General features: G+C 43.2%; 1 non-coding gene across 1 annotated transcript; it reads left to right on the forward strand.

The window, feature by feature from the left end:
* The first annotated feature begins 11,182 nt into the window (after positions 1–11,182).
* Positions 11,183–11,289, forward strand: LOC130501080 (small nucleolar RNA R71). The gene has a single exon (XR_008939491.1). It is a non-coding gene; the product is annotated as a small nucleolar RNA R71 (small nucleolar RNA).
* The last annotated feature ends 1,166 nt before the right edge of the window (positions 11,290–12,455 follow it).

A 12,455-nucleotide genomic window follows, 5' to 3' on the forward strand; every position in this document is an offset into this window, starting at 1 on the left:
ACCTACTTCAGATAGAGCTGATAGCCTCAGAAGAGTAATGGAGAGTCTTGGCATCAGTGTACCTATTAAGAGGATACCTGAAGTACAAGAGACAGTACCAGTGCAATCAGGATTAGTAAGTGGTAATGGGGACACAGAAATCACTCACCTTGATCCTGAGGGGGACAATCAAGCCGAACAACATCAAGAGGATGTTTCAGCAAGTCATGATCAAGCTGAGCATCATGCGCAAGAGGAGCAAGATCACAGTACTCAAGAGGAGACAGTGGTGAGCTCAAGCCAGCACAATAGTGGATCAGTGATACCTGAAGAAGGCACAACCCAACCAGAGCTAAGAAGAAGTTCTAGGATCAAGCAACCAGCATCAAACTGGAAGAACAACCGGGTCTACTTCAACTCGCAAGCTGTAGCTCATCCTATACAGGCAGTGTGCTCTCTTGCTCAATATCCTCAAGAGCATGTGGTGTTTATTGGGGAGTTGGATCAAGAGTACATCCCAAGGTCCTATGAAGAAGCTATGGAACTTGCTGAATGGAGAGAATCAGTGGGCAGTGAGACTAGTGCCATGATCATCAATGATACATGGTATGAAGCAGAGCTACCCAAAGGCAAGAGGGCAGTAACAAGCAGATGGATCTTTACAATCAAATACAATGCTGATGGGACAGTAGAGAGGCGTAAGACAAGGTTGGTAGCAAGAGGCTTCACTCAGACCTATGGAGAGGATTATCTAGACACATTTGCACCAGTAGCCAAGCTGCACACCATAAGGATAGTCCTATCCTTAGCAGTAAATCTAGAGTGGGATCTATGGCAGATGGATGTGAAGAATGCCTTCTTACAAGGTGAGCTGGAGGATGAAGTATACATGAAGCCACCACCTGGTTTGGAGCATCTAGTGAAGCCTGGAAATGTTCTTAGACTGAAGAAAGCCATCTATGGATTGAAGCAATCTCCTAGAGCCTGGTATCACAAACTAAGCACCACACTGAATGGAAGAGGTTTTGTGAAATCTCAGGCTGATCACACGTTGTTCACACTGACCAGCAAGAAGGGAATCATTGTGATCTTGGTGTATGTGGATGATATCATCATCACTGGCAGTGATAAAGAGGGCATACTTGCAACTAAGGCATATCTCAAGTCATCATTTGATATCAAGGATTTGGGAGAGCTTAAATACTTCCTAGGCATTGAGATATGCAGATCCAAGGAAGGACTATTTCTATCTCAAAGAAAGTATGCATTGGATCTGCTAAAAGAGGCTGGTGATCTAGGAGGAAGAGCTGCAAAGACACCACTTGAAGATGGGTACAAAGTAATGCGTGAGGGGGAGATTGATAATCAACCATACACTGATGTCAAGCACTATAGAAGAATGGTTGGAAAGCTCATTTACCTCACCATAACCAGACCAGACGTGTGTTTTGCAGTCAACCAAGTAAGCCAACACATGCAAGCTCCAAAGATGCACCATTGGAATATGGTAGAGAGGATACTAAGGTACCTAAGAGAGGCACCAGGACAAGGAGTATGGATGGGATGCAACAAGAATACTGAGATTGTAGGCTATTGTGATGCTGATTGGGCAGGAGATAGAGTTGATAGTGTTAAGTTGAGGTGTTGATTTGAGTATTGAGAAGAGGTTTACATGTTAAGGAGAAGTGGGGTTGAGTATTAGGCTGAGGAAAGGTTGAGAGTTCCGTACAGTACGGACAGTACGGACCAACTGTACGGACACTCAAACCATGACAACCTGAATCTCATCCATTTACCATTTGAGTGTGATCAAATGTTGACTTGTCCGTACAAGGAAAGTTACCACGGTAAAAACATTAGTTACTGTGGTGATTGGGTAAATGGATAAGAGATGAAGGTTGTGATCAAATCCGCTAAGGCATTTGGTGGGTTTGATTCAAATGGTTGTAGCCGTTGGAGGATAAGGTCTTGGCGTGGTTACTATGCTGGATAAGGTTACTATACTGCGGAGACAGGCTGTATCAAGCTGGATACGCGGAAGCAACCTGAGCCAAGCAATTCATAAACGCGCAAAGACCTTGTAATAGTGTTTAAGTCTAAACCATTCATTTGATCTCAACCCTAGTGTAGTCTCTTAGTATAAATTGTAAACCTCAGCTCATTAATAAGATTAAGCATTTCGATACACAAACTCTGCCTCCTAAACTCTCTCAACCTCTTAAACTCTTTTCTAAGCATTTGATCTCTTAAACTCTCACATAAACACCTTAAACACTTATAAATGTCTAAAAATATTATGGTATCAGAGCCAGGTTAGAAGGATCTTGGTTCGCGGTTGAAGATTCAAAGCTAGAGCTTTGGAGATTTTCTTGGTGTTCTTGGTGTTCTTGGCGTTTTTGAAGCTCAAGCTTGTTTCTTTGTGGTTCGTGGTAGCTGTGAAGACTCAAGCTAGGTTCGTTGATACTTTTGGCGGTTCATTCAAACTTTGAAGATTCAAACTTGGGGTTTTGGCGGTTCAAGCTGGTTCCTTGAAGAGAAAGTTTGTTCCTTTAATCCATTTGGCTCTCAAGTTGGTTTTGTGAAGAAAGCTTGTTACTTTTGTGGTTCCGTGAGTCGCTTGTGTGATTTGTGGTTCGTTGAAGCAAAGGGTGTTACTTGTTGTTGGTTGTGTGAAAGCTGAAGGCTTGGTTGAGTTTCTTAGCTATGGATAGTGGAGGAAGCTCAAAGATGAAGGTTGCGGTTTGTTTCAAGGGAAACAACTACTTGGTGTGGTCTCGGATGGTGAAGACTGCTGTGGGAATGAAAGGCTTGTGGAAGCACATCACTGTAGGTGAAGCTCCAAAGCTCATCACTCAAGGAGAGGATGAAGGAGAAGCGGCTCAAGAGGCGTTTGAGAAATGGGAACAAGAAGACATGCAAGTGTTGTCAGTTCTTCAGAACTCACTTGACCCGGCAATCCTTGATGCTTATAGCTACTGCGAGTCAGCTAAAGAGCTATGGGACACCTTAAAGAAGGTGTATGGAAACACCTCAAACCTGAGCAGAGTGTTTGAGGTCAAGCACGCATTGAACCACTTGGTTCAAGAAGACATGGAGTTTACTAAGCACTTGGGAAGGTTTAGATCACTCTGGTCCGAACTTGAGATGTTGAGGCCAAGCACGGTGGATGCTGATGAGCTTAACAAGAGGAGAGAGCAAGACAAGGTGTTTGGGCTTCTCCTCACATTGAATCCGGCGTATCAAGGACTTATCCAACACTTGTTGAGGGAGGATAACTTGCCGGATCTTGAGAATGTGGTTGCAAGGATTCAAAAGGAGCAAGGTACCATTGGGTTGTTTGGGAAGAAAGGAGAGCTGGCACTGGTGAATCAAGCAGCTAAGGTTGATCAAGAGGAGACTCCACAAGCAAACAAGGCTGCGCATGGGAAGTATGAGAAGTTTGATGGGGATTGTGATCATTGCAAGAAGCATGGGCACAAGAAGAGTCAGTGTTGGATTCTTCATCCTCACTTGAAGCCGGCAAAGTTCATGAAGGATCGTGAGAAGAGAGGATCTGGATACAAGGCTGAGAAATCAAGTGGAGCTGGTACAAGCAAGGAAACCAATGAGGAGAAGTCCATGGTTGCTTACTTTGGTGAACCAAGCAACCGCGGGACAAGTGATCAAGAGTATCTCAAGAAGTCTGACCTGGATGCTTTGATCAAACTCTTCAAGGAGAATGGTAACATTGAGGGTTCATCCTTTAGTGCTAGGGTGATAGATAATGGCATTGAGCTTGATAGAAATGCTAGGATGCTGGATAGTTTAAGAGAAATGCATAATCATACTAGTAGTTCAAATATTGCTAGGATTGAGCATGCATTCAAACCGTCTAGTATTCTTGCTCTTATTGCTAAGCCTATCATCACTAGACCGCTTGTGATTGATTCCGGATGCACTCATCACATGATTAGTGACACTAGCTTAATAAGAGATATTATGCCTACTACTGGTCATGTGATGATTGCGGATGGTGCTAAGATACCTATCAAAGGGATAGGAAGTCTTAAACTCTTTGATAGGGAATCTAAGGCATTGTATATGCCAACCTTTACCTCAAACTTGTTATCAGTTAAGAAATGTGCCACTGATTTAAATTGCAATGTTATATTCAGCCCTAATGATGTCAAGTTTCAGGATATTGATAGCAGCAAGCTTATTGGAAAAGGAGTGACCAAAGGAGATTTATATTTGCTTGAAGATCTTGCTCCTATTTCTGATCGTTGCTGTCTTTTTACTTCTGTTTCTGCTCCTAGTCTAAGTAAAGATGCATTGTGGCATACTAGACTAGGACACCCTCATAATAAGGCTTTTAAACTGATGTTGCCAGGTGTTGCATTTGAGAACAAAGATTGTGAAGCTTGTATTTTAGGCAAGCATTGTAAAACTGTTTTTCCAAACTCTTCTACGGTTTATAAAAGTTGCTTTGATCTTGTTCATTCTGATGTTTGGACTTCTCCTTGCTTGTCTAGAGATAATTTCAAGTATTATGTCACATTCATTGATGAAAAATCCAAATACACCTGGTTAACTTTAATTCCAACCAAAGATAGGGTGCTTGATGCATTTAAAAGTTTTCAAACCTATGTAACTAACCATTACAATGCCAAGATAAAAATTTTCAGGTCAGATAATGGAGGAGAGTACACTGGTCATGCATTCAAGCATCACTTAGCTCAACATGGCATCTTGCACCAGACGAGTTGTCCATACACTCCACAGCAAAATGGGGTTGCTGAGAGGAAGAACCGGCATCTCATGGAAGTGGCAAGAACCATTATGCTTCAGTCAAAGGTTCCCAAGAGGTTTTGGAGTGATGCAGTATCCACGGCTTGTTACTTGATCAATAGAACTCCAACCTTGGTGCTTCAAGGCAAGTCACCTTTTGAGGTACTAAATCAGTCCAAGCCTTCACTGGAGTATATGCGAGTCTTTGGTTGTCTTTGCTATGTGATGGTGGCAAGTGAGATGCGAAACAAGCTTGAAGCAAGAAGTATCAAGGCTATGTTTATTGGGTATTCAACTAGCCAGAAGGGTTACAAATGTTATGATCCTGACACAAGGCGTGTGTTGGTGTCAAGGGAAGTGAAGTTCATAGAAGAAAGAGGGTACTATGAGGAGCAAAACCAGGAAGATTTGAAGGATCTTACCAGTGATAGAGCTTCAGTACTGAGGACGATCCTAGAAGGGATGGGAATCCATGTGGATCAGCATAGTCCGGTCAATGGGAATCATCAAGGTGGTGGGAATCATCAGGAGACACCACACCTTGACCATGAGGGGGGAGAAGAACCAAGTGGAGCAGAAGGAAGTTCTGGTTCAGAGGAGAGTTCTGGTGCTCATGATCAAGGTGTTGAGATGTCTAGTTCGGGTTCTGGAGCTGAGGAGAGTCAACCAAGTGGGGGAGTTGAAGCAAATCAGCCAAGTGAAGAAGCGGCTAGTAGTGGAAATGAGGAGGAAGCAACGCAGCACTCTCCACAGCCTACTTTGAGAAGAAGCACAAGAGTAAAGAGAGATGCATCTAACTGGGTGAATACAAGGGTGTATTACAATGCTCAAGCGGTTGAGCATCCATCTCAAGCAGTGTGTTCGTTTGCAAGTTATCCTGAGGAACATCAAGCTTTCACAGTGAGTTTAGATGAGAGCTATGTTCCAAGAAGTTATGAGGAAGCAATGTTGATTCAAGAGTGGAGAGACTCAGTGAATGATGAAGCTGGCGCAATGATAAAGAATGACACTTGGTATGAGAGTACATTACCAAAAGGAAAGAAGGCAGTGTCGTGTAAGTGGATCTTTACCATCAAGTACTTACCTAATGGCAAGATTGATAGAAGGAAGACTCGGTTGGTAGCTAGAGGGTTTACTCAAACCTATGGAGAAGATTACATTGACACATTTGCTCCGGTTGCCAAGCTTCATACCATTAGAGTAGTGTTATCTCTTGCTGTGAACTTGGAGTGGGACCTTTGGCAAATGGATGTCAAGAATGCTTTCTTGCAAGGAGAGCTTGAGGATGAAGTTTACATGTTACCACCACCGGGTCTTGAGCACTTGGTTAAGAAGGGAAATGTGTTGAGACTCAAGAAGGCTATCTATGGGCTTAAGCAGTCTCCAAGAGCATGGTACTACAAGCTGAGCACCACCCTGAATGGAAGAGGATTCAAGAAATGCGAGCTTGACCATACTCTTTTCACTCTCACCACACCCTCAGGTATCATCTGTATTCTTGTCTATGTTGATGATATTATCATTACTGGTTCTGATAAGGCAGGTATTCAAGAGACTAAGGACTTCCTAAAGTCAGTATTTGAGATTAAGGACTTGGGTGAAATGAAATACTTCCTTGGAATTGAGTTGTGTAGATCCAAGGAAGGTTTCTTCATATCTCAGAGGAAATATACACTTGATATGTTGAAAGATGCAGGTATGGATGAAGGGAAGATAGCTAAGATGCCGATGGAGGATGGGTACAAAGTTCCACGTGAGGGGGAGACTGAAGATAGCAAGCCGTTCAAGGATCCAAAGCTCTATAAGAAGCTGGTGGGGAAATGATATTCGTGTTCACGCACACCAATTAACCTAATGTGCACACTACCACAATCGAATGGTATGTCGATGTAGCACTTTAGGATCGAATCCACAGAGACCAACTCTTACACTTTATTTCTATAGGATCAATATTAAGCTAAAACAATATGGGGGTTTTGAGTTTTGTAACAAGCAGCAAATAAAATAAAGTAAATGTGAATTCAGATTAAAGAGAAGCCAGCCTAGGGTTACTTCATCGGGTGTCAATACTTGTGAGCCAAACAATTATTCAAGTGCTAATAAGAACAGTCTAGAACTCGGATCACTCAAGTAGAACAGCCCACTGTCGTGGTACTGCTCCCTATGCTGATCGATCTCACCGTCTAACTGTCGTTGAGGTGAGAAGTGATCGCAAGCAATAGAGATCAAGTCCGATAGGTTCACAAAACACCCTAATATCTACTTTCGCTGATCAGGGATGCAATGCTCATTCAAAACAGATCTAGCAACCTATTACACGGTTAATGAACAGGTTAAACCTATGATCTAACATTAAGCGGCCAGTTTAATGCAAGCAATAAGAACAGTTATGAATGAAGACAATCAATGGATTCACTTATCTATGTTTAGCTCACGAAATCAACACCCTAGAACCCTAGACAAGCTAGCCGACTACTCAGCCATGACACAAGAGATCAAAGACATGGATACTGAATAATACTTCATAAAAATAACAGAAACAAAGAGAGGGTTCAGGATAATCTTCTCTATGGAGAGAGAGATGGAGCCTTCTCCCTTTACAATAAGCAATTCCAATAAATCTCAAAGTCTCCAATGGTTTCTTGTGTCTAGAATAGCGTAGAATGATGTAGAAAAATAGAAAAAGAAGTTATATCAAAAGCCACAGGCGGCCAGAGAGAAAAAGAGGATAATTAGGGCAAATCCCGAGATGTTGTATTTTCCTTATTCGTCGGGAACAACCGCGGGATCACTCCGTCTGCTTGTTCCGCTTGATCGGGAACAGTCATCAGACTGTTCTGCGTGAAAATCACCAAACTGCACTGTTTTCTGCTTCTTTTGTTCCAGCAGGTCCATCTCCCATCCAGTGCAACTCCAGACCTGTAATGACTCGAAAAGGACTAGAAAGACTCGATAAAGACTTGAAAACCAATTAGAAAACATACATACAATGATGTATAAAACACCATATATCAATTCCCCCAGACTTAGATCCTTGTTTGTCCTCGAACAAGACCAAGTATCAAGAACAGGGAGAAAGGTTTGAAAGTGTGGGAACTCTCCTATTCTCAGCAACCATACCTTAACCACGAATCTCTGAACCATACAAGCAGTAAACTAGGACAACACACCCTTACCAGAACCCCACTGACTGCTGTTCAAAAATCGGCTCCATACTCTACATCTCAAACCTGAAAAAGCAACACTATCGAGACAGAACTCCCTACATTCATTTAAGAGCAGCGTGAGCTTCTCATCACAGGCACTATTCAGGGTAGACGGGTTAGGTGTGGAACAGGCTAATTTTATGGTGGAGCTAAAGAGTGTTTAGGGGCTACCAACTTTTCGTAGTGGATGCAGGATATCGCGCAAAATAGTCGTGAGAGGACGGCTCCATTGATGTCCACAGACCCTTACTCGTTTTGCTATCTCAGGAGCGATTGTTCTTCTCATTCTGGAACAATCATCAGACTGCTCCGCTCATCTGTCTGCTCCTCATCCCTTCATATTGATACCTACTCTTCTGCTCGACCTTCCCAATGGCTCATGTATCCTGAATTCTTCTCCTTCTCCATCACCATATGCTAAATAAAATGAAAGATAGATATTTTTTTTTTTTTTTTTTTTTAATTTTTTTTTTAATTTTTTTTTTTTAATTTTTTTTTTTAATTTTTTTTTTTTAATTTTTTTTTTTTTTTTACAAGTACAAAAAGATATGGTGAGGTGACGAAGAAGGAGGTAACATGTGATGTCAAGGATGCCACTGGTGGTTTTGATTCAAATCATTCTGGTTCTCCACCCATGTTCTTGAACAGCTCATTGGTTATGGAGTGGTTGCTCTCTTAATCTGCTTGTTCTCCTTCTGGCTGAATCTGCGCAGCAGTAACGAGTAAGAGGCTGCGTCGATCCTTTCCTCTCCGACCTTTTTGCACATATCTGCACATATAACACTGAAAAACAAATGCATGAAGGTGGAATAAAGGCTAAGGTTTTAGGGTGGGAACTAGCTAAAGATGAGCTAGCCACTCAGGAACAGCAAGATGGAAAGAAAGAATAAGAAGTCCTGAGTGTTGTTCTCGTTTCCCTGATCTAGTGCCCATAACAAGAAGAATTTCTGTCAAGATTAGGTTCAAGTTATTTGGAGTTAAGTCTACCCAGTGTAACCTGATCGGCTGAAAACTTCTGGAGAATCAAGTGAGATATGTCAGGGTGTTCTGGGTCCACATGTGTGTCTTTCGCCACTGCTAAGGTCACTGAATAAGACAACTAAAGCACGAGGTGGTTAGTGATCAACACAGAATAAGGTCCTAATTCCCACAAAACTTTGACTGACTCGATCCTAAAAACTGACTCAAACTGACTCAACTGACTCAAACTGACTCAAGAGAAAAACAAAAGAAAGAAACGAGTTAGTAAACGACGAAGACCCTCCCCCAGACTTACTTCACAACGTCTCGGTGTGAAAATAAATCAGAGAGAAGGTGAAAACAAGAATTTACAATTTTTTTTGGTCGAGATACTTACCTGGAGCGGGTGCTCCGAAAAATTCTGGGTGTTCTGTCGCCAGATTTTCACCTGGGCGGTTGTTCTCGGCTCCTGCAGAACAGGGAGCTCCGTTTCTGCAACCCAGAATTTTTCGAAGTATCTCGAATTTTTCTGCTTTTTGACCAGTGGGTTGCCTCCCACCAAGCGCTTGGTTAAAGTCACTAGCTTGACTTGGTGACAGGGATCAGTCGGGTTGAGCATGAGGGCTTGTTCCAAAACAAGCTCCATAATCAGACATGTTCAGCTTCAAAACTCTGCTCAACAACCCTTTCACAGCAGCTTCTCCTTTCTCTTTCAGCTCATCAGTGAGAATAACTCTGACTTTAGAGAAAGGTTTAGAGGTACCCTTGCACTTTACCTCATACTCAATGGATTTCTCATCACACCAGTGAGGTGTCAAAGTCATAGTAGGATCTCCTTTGACCCTTTTCTTCTGGACATTCTCTTTCACCCTTGCATTCCCACTGAGTTTCTTGGTATCATTGTAAGGATCTCCATTCAGGACTTCCTTGAACTCACTGTTTTTACCAAGCTCCTTCCTTGGAACAACCTTCAGCTTTTCTCCACTGAACACTGAGATGCAAGAGGCGTGTAGTTTCTGAAATCTGGTGGGAACAGCCGGATAGAAGACATTCTTGTTGATGTGGGAGAAGGAGACTCTCTTATTAGGCATATCAACGATTGCTCCCACTGTAGCCATAAATGTCCTTCCTAAGATCAAGGGCATCTCATGATCCTTGTTCATCTCAACAACCTGAAATTCAGTATGGAGAACACAGTCCCCAACTTGGACAAGAAGGTTGCGAATGGTGCCATAAGGAACTGCTCTGGAAGAGTTTGCAAAAGTCAGAGTCACCTGAGAAGGCTCAACTTCAGTAATGTCCAACTTGTCTACAATCGCTTTTGAGACAAGATTCACACAAGATCCAGAGTCACAAAGAGCTTCCTTAAATTCTACCCAGCAATGGAACATGGAAAAGCAAACTTTCCAGGGTCATCAACCTTAGGCAACACCTTCAGGTGTCTAGGTGGAATCAGATAGGGAACCTTAGGAACATAGACTCGCACTGGTGGAATATCAGTAGATCTGTCGGGAGCGGGAGCAGTCGTGGGAGCAGTCGCGGGAGCAGTCACTCTAGAGCTAGCAGACTGCTCTGTTCTCTGTTCTGCGCCCAGAACAGTCTCAGCGAACAGTTGTTCTGCTTGTTTTTCCTCAGATTCCTCACGTCTCTGCTCGGTTGCATTACAGTGCTCAACCCTAGGATTCATCACACTTTTTCCACGAATGATCTCTTGCTGTCTTTTAACAGTTTCAGCAGTTTGAGCAAGCTGAACATCAATCTTCTTTATGTGGTTGCTCACAGTATCATATTTTGAATTCAGCTCGGTGAACATGCTGTCCATCCTGGTGTTGATGTCTGTGGTAACCTGATTCAGTGCCTTGACCTGAAGTTGCTGGCTCTGGAGCATCTGCTGCATCATAATGTTCAGATTTTTCAGATCATCTGGCGGACTGTTCCCTGCAGTCGGAGCACTCACGGCTGGAACAACTTGCTGATTGCTCTGCGGGATGGTGTTCTGATACCCAGATCCTTGTGCCTGGTTGTTCTGCAGTAGCTGATCGACCTTAGCTGTTAGCTCATCAATTTTTTGGGTGTGTACACTGTTCCCTTTCTTGGAGCGGTTGCTCTCCTGATTCTCATTGGCTGAGCTAGCTGCCATGTTCTCAATCAGCTGGAGCGCTCCATCAGTGGTCTGAGTCATGAAGTCTCCATTGCTCGAAGAGTTTAGAGCACCTTGGTATTTCCAGTCCACCCCATCATAGAAAATGCCCAGGAGGTAATCATCATCAAATCCATGGTGAGGGCATTCTCTCTGGTAGTCATTGAAGCGCTCCCATGCGTCACAAAAAGGCTCATCATGGAGTTGTCTGAATGAAGTGATCTTGTTCCTCAATGCAGCTGTTCTCGCCTTAGAGTAGAAATGGTTGAGGAACGCTGATCGGACCAGTTCCCATGAAGTGAGAGAGCCGGTAGGGAGGGAGTTCAACCACCGTGCAGCTTTTCCATCAAGAGAGAATGGGAATAGCATGCACTTGATGTAGTCTGGTGGCACACCATTCGCACGAGTAAAACTGCAGACTTTTTCGAAATTCTCAATATGCTCCATTGGAATTTCTGCAGAGAGACCAGAGAACACTTTTCTCTGCACCAGATCAATCAGAGCAGGCTTGATCTCGAAGTCCTGCCTGGTGCAGAGTGGAGGAACAATGGCAGAGCGCGTAGTAGGAATGTTCCGCGGAAGGTTTCTCTCCCCGATTGGAACAGTCTGCGCTGCTTGTTCTTGCCGCGCGAGAGCAGCCTGTTGAGCAGATTGTTCTGCAGCTGCTTGCTGAGCTTGGATGGTCTGCTGCATCTGAAGCATCTGCTGTTGCATCAGTTGCATTGCTGCAGCGAGATCATCCTGATGACCGTGATCACCCATGGTGGTGTCAGTAGGCCTTGGCTGTTGTCTGTTTTGATTTTCTAAACCTTGCGATCTCCTGCAACAAAGAGAAAAGAGCAAGTTAGAGGTCTTAGACTAAATAAATAACCGAAAAATAAAGGTAAAAAGATGGTCCCCGGCAACGGCGCCAAATTGATATTCGTGTTCACGCACACCAATTAACCTAATGTGCACACTACCACAATCGAATGGTATGTCGATGTAGCACTTTAGGATCGAATCCACAGAGACCAACTCTTACACTTTATTTCTATAGGATCAATATTAAGCTAAAACAATATGGGGGTTTTGAGTTTTGTAACAAGCAGCAAATAAAATAAAGTAAATGTGAATTCAGATTAAAGAGAAGCCAGCCTAGGGTTACTTCATCGGGTGTCAATACTTGTGAGCCAAACAATTATTCAAGTGCTAATAAGAACAGTCTAGAACTCGGATCACTCAAGTAGAACAGCCCACTGTCGTGGTACTGCTCCCTATGCTGATCGATCTCACCGTCTAACTGTCGTTGAGGTGAGAAGTGATCGCAAGCAATAGAGATCAAGTCCGATAGGTTCACAAAACACCCTAATATCTACTTTCGCTGATCAGGGATGCAATGCTCATTCAAAACAGATCTAGCA

Source organism: Raphanus sativus, unplaced genomic scaffold, assembly GCF_000801105.2.
Source record: "Raphanus sativus cultivar WK10039 unplaced genomic scaffold, ASM80110v3 Scaffold0093, whole genome shotgun sequence".
In the NCBI taxonomy this organism is placed as follows: Eukaryota; Viridiplantae; Streptophyta; class Magnoliopsida; order Brassicales; family Brassicaceae; genus Raphanus; species Raphanus sativus.